A 6520-nucleotide genomic window follows, 5' to 3' on the forward strand; every position below is an offset into this window, starting at 1 on the left:
TTGTCATTAACTATTTCTCATTGAGCCCCATTCAGTGAAACAGTTCATTCAGCCTCATTTACTGCTTTAAAAAAACACATAGCTGATATGGATGACTTACTTAAACAAATGTGGTTTCTACTGTTAATTGAGATGGACAAACTATGGCATAATGGGACGACAAGCGGATAAGAGACAATCAGTAATTTAGATGAAGATATTAATGAGCGAGCCAGGAGGGATGTAGTCAATATATAAAATGGCGCCGATAGAGAGGGAGGAAGTGATTCCAGCCCCGAGGCAACATTCCAGTGTTATTTCTTACATTGTTAGCCAGACATTTTAGTGTGTTATTACATACAGCCGGGAAGAAGGTGGGGTTTGTGGCTCATTTCTCAATAAAAATGGAAAACATTCATATTTACATTTACATTTACATTTAAGTCATTTAGCAGACGCTCTTATCCAGAGCGACTTACAAATTACCAGTCATCAAAATTTCTCTTTTGCTCAATCACACAGATACAAACATCCCTTCCTCGTTCTCCAGTCCTCATTGTTTTAAAACAGGACTGTTGTGTCTAGTTTGGAAAGTGAAATATACTGAGATCTCCTCTTACCTTTACTGGTCTTCACGTCCCCCACTTCACATTCAAAATAGTTTATTTAAATCCATAACCACTCTAATAGTCACTATATGTGCATTTCTACACGTTTTTACAGAACAATCTACACCTCAGTCCTATACTGAGACACACCTTTCACTTTCACCTTTGCTCAGGTATTTGGAGTAAACTCCTCCCCCCAGCCTCTCTAGTTATTAGAAAACCCAGTCACAAAGTCTAAATTGTCTACAGGACTATCATAAAATGTAATGAAAACAAAAATGTACATTTCTGATCTTAATTTAGGTTTAAGGTTAGGCATAAGGTTAGCAGTGTGTAGAATAGGGTTCAAATCAGAAGACCGATCCAGCCAGCAGATGGTAGTGATGATCTTTAATTATAGTCATGTTATCCTGAGCTGTAAAGATTTAACAGTGTCTATCAATATTAGCTTCTCTTATCTCTTTGGACACATTCACATGAGTAAATGAGTAAAATTGCTTCCATGACAAATAGTCTCAATGCTTTTCCATCCCCTCCTAACAAAATAAATGTAGCTGACTGGTGGTCATTTACTGTCTGAGAAGAGAGTATCATTACCACCTGCTGGTCAATGTTGGGAACTGCAGTGAATTTACAAATAAGAAAGTCAGACCTACCATATAGGGGGCTGGGGGTAAAGACTGAGTTTGGGTTAGGGTGTGTAGGGGACAGGGGACAGGGCTGGGGGTAAAGACTGAGTTTGGGTTAGGGTGTGTAGGGGACAGGGGACAGGGCTGGGGGTAAAGACTGAGTTTGGGTTAGGGTGTGTAGGGGACAGGGGACAGGGCTGGGGGTAAAGACTGAGTTTGGGTTAGGGTGTGTAGGGGACAGGGGACAGGGCTGGGGGTAAAGACTGAGTTTGGGTTAGGGTGTGTAGGGGACAGGGACAGGGCTGGGGGTAAAGACTGAGTTTGGGTTAGGGTGTGTAGGGGACAGGGCTGGGGGTAAAGACTGAGTTTGGGTTAGGGTGTGTAGGGGACAGGGCTGGGGGTAAAGACTGAGTTTGGGTTAGGGTGTGCAGGGGACAGGGGACAGGGCTGGGGGTAAAGACTGAGTTTGGGTTAGGGGTGTAGGGGACAGGGCTGGGGGTAAAGACTGAGTTTGGGTTAGGGTGTGTAGGGGACAGGGGACAGGGCTGGGGGTAAAGACTGAGTTTGGGTTAGGGTGTGTAGGGGACAGGGCTGGGGGTAAAGACTGAGTTTGGGTTAGGGTGTGTAGGGGACAGGGCTGGGGGTAAAGACTGAGTTTGGGTTAGGGTGTAGGGGACAGGGCTGGGGGTAAAGACTGAGTTTGGGTTAGGGTGTGTAGGGGACAGGGCTGGGGGTAAGACTGAGTTTGGGTTAGGGTGTGTAGGGGACAGGGGACAGGGCTGGGGGTAAAGACTGAGTTTGGGTTAGGGTGTGTAGGGGACAGGGCTGGGGGTAAAGACTGAGTTTGGGTTAGGGTGTACAGGGGACAGGGGACAGGGCTGGGGGTAAAGACTGAGTTTGGGTTAGGGTGTGTAGGGGACAGGGCTGGGGGTAAAGACTGAGTTTGGGTTAGGGTGTGTAGGGGACAGGGCTGGGGGTAAAGACTGAGTTTGGGTTAGGGTGTACAGGGGACAGGGGACAGGGCTGGGGGTAAAGACTGAGTTTGGGTTAGGGTGTGTAGGGGACAGGGACAGAGCTGGGGTATAGACTGAGTTTGGGTTATGGCTCATTTCTCAATAAAATGGAAAACATTCATATTTACATCATTACCTTTCATCAAAATCTCTCTTTTGCTCAATCACACAGATACAAACATTACTTCTTCTTTCTCCAGTCCTCATTGTTTTAAAACAGGACTGTTGTGTCTAGTTTGGAAAGTGAAATATACTGAGATCTCCTCTTACCTTTACTGGTCTTCACGTCCCCCACTTCAAAATAGTTGATTTAAATCTATAACCACTCTAATAGTCACTATATGTGTATATCTATACGTTTTTACAGAACAATCTACACCTCAGTCCTATACTGAGACCCAACTTTCACTTTCACATTTGCTCAGCCACTTGGTGTGTTGCCAACTCCTCAGTAAGGAAAGGGACGGGGACGTTATGGGGCCCACGGCAGCACACGCTGCTCGTTGAGAAGAGTAACAACGATGCGTGCTTTCGTCAAAGTCTCCAAAAGTCTCCAATAACACCAGGAAAAGTCGCTAGATTTGTGGCTAGTCGCTTTTTGAAAACGTGTCGCTAGAGGGTCTGAATACTTGCTAAATATAACGACAACGTCGCTAAATTGGCAACACTGAAATGAGTCGCAAAGCCAATCACAACACCGATGGCAGTAATTTGTCAGATTCTTCTTCACTCCAGCGAAGAGACCAATCTACGGTTTCTAGACACGCACCCGCCTTTAAGCCCGCCCCCATCAACCGGATATCCAAACCCAAAGATGCCAAATTTGAGAGAAAACAATTTGAGAAATTGTGAGCGAAAACTTGACAATAACAAGTGACTATTGCTGCTGGACAATTTAATACGTTCAAAATAAATAAAAATATACGTTTGAATCACTTTTTTTTCTTACAGTTCTATATATACTGTTTAAATAAAGGTTAAATAAAAAAAATACAAAATGTACTGTATAACCCTCCCGTTGTCTCGGCGGGTCAGAGTGACCCCGGGCAGCGTTACTTGTTGATCACCCATATCTGTGTGGGTCAGAGTGACCCTGGCAGCCTTATCAAGGTGTATGTTGTACCCCCCTACCCCTGTCTGGGCCGGGTCATAGTGACCCAACACTACCACCTGGTGGATACTAGTCAAAGGTCCTGCCCCAGAATTGACACCCACCACATTCCGGGCAAGGGCCCTGTGTGCGAAGTGACAGGCTGCCCCCCCGTACTGCCCTTGGGCCCCGTGTGAGTTTGGGTATTGATTCTAAAAACGCCCCCCTGCTACACTGTCTTCCCTTGGTTGTGGATATTGTGCCTTTTGGGTATGGTTGCTGTTACAATACCCTCCCCTTGCATCGGTGGGTCAGAGTGACCACGGGCAGCGTTACGAGTTGATTTCCCCGTGTCTGTGTGGGTCAGAGTGACCCTGGCAGCCTTAGCAAGGTGTATGTTGTAACCCTCCCACCCCTGTCTGGACCGGGTCAGAGTGACCACGGGCAGCGTTACGAGTTGATTTCCCCGTGTCTGCGTGGCTCAGAGTGACCCTGGCAGCCTTAGCAAGGTGTATGTTGTAACCCTCCCAGCCCTGTCTGGACCGGGTCAGAGTGAGCCCGGCCCTGTGTTACGAGTTGTTCCCCTGTGTCTGGGCCAGGCACCACTTGTCCACAAGAACTCAGTGCAAGAGCTCGTTGTAATCACACGGGGAGGCCAGCCAAGCGTACCGGATGGACCGAAGGGCCCGAAGGAGCAGACAGGGCCGACAACGCGCATCGTCCGTTCGCGTGCCTCGTCCCATTCATGTGGCCTGCGTAAGCTGGCCGTAGAGAGGCTACTAATATTGTCAGGAAGAAGAAGAAAGAAGAAGAAGAAGAAGAAGAAGAAGAAAGGAGAAGAAGACGATGACAACGACGAGGAGGAATAGGACCCCGCCGAGCGTGAGCCCTCCGCCTACGACTGTAAGCCGGCCGTACAGAGGCTACTAATATTGTCAGGAAGTAGAAGAAGAACAAGAAGGAACAAGGAGAAGAAGATGAGGACCATGATGAGGACCATGATGAGGACGACGACGACGAGGAGGAATACGACCCCGCCGAGCGTGAGCCCTCCGCCTACGACGCCTCGCAGTCCTTGTTTCAGCGCGGCTCAGGTCCTGGAACAGATATCCTCCAGTGTCGACCAAGAAGACGAAGAAGACTACTGCGAATCCGAAGAGGAGGACGTTTCGGAAGATGAAGACGGTGAGGAATACAACCCCGAGCGTGATGCGGACGACTACGACGGCGACTCGGCCTCGCGGTCGTGCTCCTCTTCGGAGGAAGAGGGAGAGGGAGAGCGAGAGGGAGACACGGCCGCTGCCCGAGAGCGAGACAGAGAGCCAGAGCGAGACAGAGAGGACGCGGCGTCAGCCGCCCGAGCCCAAAGGGAGACGTTGCTGTCAAAGAACGGCAAAATCAAATGGTCCTCCGTGGCCAATCGCGGCCCGGACTGGCCCCGCGCCATCCGCCGCCCCCGGCCCCGTCGTGACGCCGGGCCCCACGGCCTACGCCGCATCGCGAGCGCTTGACATCGAGTCCACCTTCCGGCTGTTTGTCACACCGTCCATAGAAAGGATAATTGTGGACATGACAAATCTGCAAGGGGTGAGAAAATACGGCGACGGCTGGCGACCCATGGACTCCACCGACCTGCGCGCCTACGTAGGGCTGCTGATTCTAGCCGGCGTCTACAGGTCCCGAGGCGAGGCCGCGGCCAGCCTGTGGGACGCCGAGAGCGGCAGGACCGTGTTCCGCACCACCATGCCGCTCAAGGTGTTTCACAAGTACTCGAGGCTGCTGTGATTCGACGACCGCCAGTCGAGACCCGCGAGACTCGCCACCGACAGACTGGCGGCCATAAGAGAGGTATGGAACCTGTGGGAGGAGCGGCTGCCGGCCCTCTACAACCCGGGGCCCGACGTGACGGTGGACGAACAACTGGTCCCGTTCAGAGGTACCGTCTATGTATCTGTGTATGTACGTGTAGCATAGAGAGGTAGCAGTAGTAGCGTGGGCAGTACTAGCAATCGGCAGTAGCGGCGGCGGCGGCTGCGGCTGCGTGTAACATAAACGCAGTGCCCCAACTTTAACCATGACGCTGCTAATCTCCTCTCCCCTCCCTTCTCCCCACCGAAAGGACGCTGTCCTTTCCGACAGTACATTCCCAGCAAGCCGGCCAAATACGGCATCAAGTCGTGGGTGGCCTGCGACGCCAAGTCCAGCTACGCTTGGAAGATGCAAGTCTACACCGGCAAGGCAGCCGGCGGTGGCCCCGAGAAGAACCAGGGCGCCCGCGTCGTCCTCGATCTGACCCAGGGACTGCCGGCCGGTCACAACGTCACGTGTGACAATTTATTCACCTCCTACGAACTGGGCCAGCGGCTCCTCGAGAGGAACCTCACCATGGTGGGCACGGTGAGAAAGAACAAGGCCGAGCTCCCGCCCGCGCTGCTCGAGTCAAAGGGCAAACAGGTCCTGTCCTCCAGGTTCGCCTTCACGCCCACCGCCACTCTAGTGTCCTACCTGGCAAATAGAAATAAGAACGTGCTACTTCTGAGCACGCTGCACGCGGAGCCCGACGTTAGCGATCGCCGCGACCGGAAGCCGGCGCTCATCCTAGACTACAACTGCAACAAGGGCGGCGTGGACAACCTAGACAAGGTGGTCGGCACCTACAGCTGCAGACGGATGACCGCCCGCTGGCCCCTGGTCATCTTCCACAACATCCTCGACGTGTCCTCCTACAACGCCTTTGTCATATGGCGAGAGATCAAGCCCGACTGGATGCCTGGGAAGCGGAACAAGAGGAGGGTGTTCCTGGAGCAGCTCGGAAAGGCACTCGTCAAGCCCTTGATCCAAAGAAGGCATCGTCTCCCCCGCACCCAAGCCGCGTCCGCACTTGTCAAAGACCTACAGAGTGCCACCGCCGAGGCTCGTCCGCCAGCCCGGGAGCAAGCCGCTGGCTCGGCCGACGCCGCCGCCCCGGTCGCCCCGCAGGTGGCGAGTAAGAGGAAGAGGTGTCAGCTCTGCCCACCCAAGAAGGACGCCAAGACACACACCACGTGCTGTAGGTGTAAAAAATACATCTGCAAAGGCTGTTCACACGCATACTGTCATACTTGTGCCCACTGGGCCTTTAGCCAAGACGGGACAGGGTGACCCGGGGGGGACACTGTGTGGTAGGCATAATAGGAGGACAACGGGAGGGTTATGACACAC

General features: G+C 52.1%; 1 pseudogene; it reads left to right on the forward strand.

Moving 5' to 3' along the window:
• Positions 1-4495: 4495 nt before the first annotated feature.
• LOC118377210 (piggyBac transposable element-derived protein 4-like) lies at positions 4496-6368 on the forward strand (annotated as a pseudogene).
• The last annotated feature ends 152 nt before the right edge of the window (positions 6369-6520 follow it).

The sequence above is a fragment of the Oncorhynchus keta genome, unplaced genomic scaffold (assembly GCF_023373465.1).
Source record: "Oncorhynchus keta strain PuntledgeMale-10-30-2019 unplaced genomic scaffold, Oket_V2 Un_contig_27204_pilon_pilon, whole genome shotgun sequence".
NCBI classification, from domain to species: Eukaryota; Metazoa; Chordata; class Actinopteri; order Salmoniformes; family Salmonidae; genus Oncorhynchus; species Oncorhynchus keta.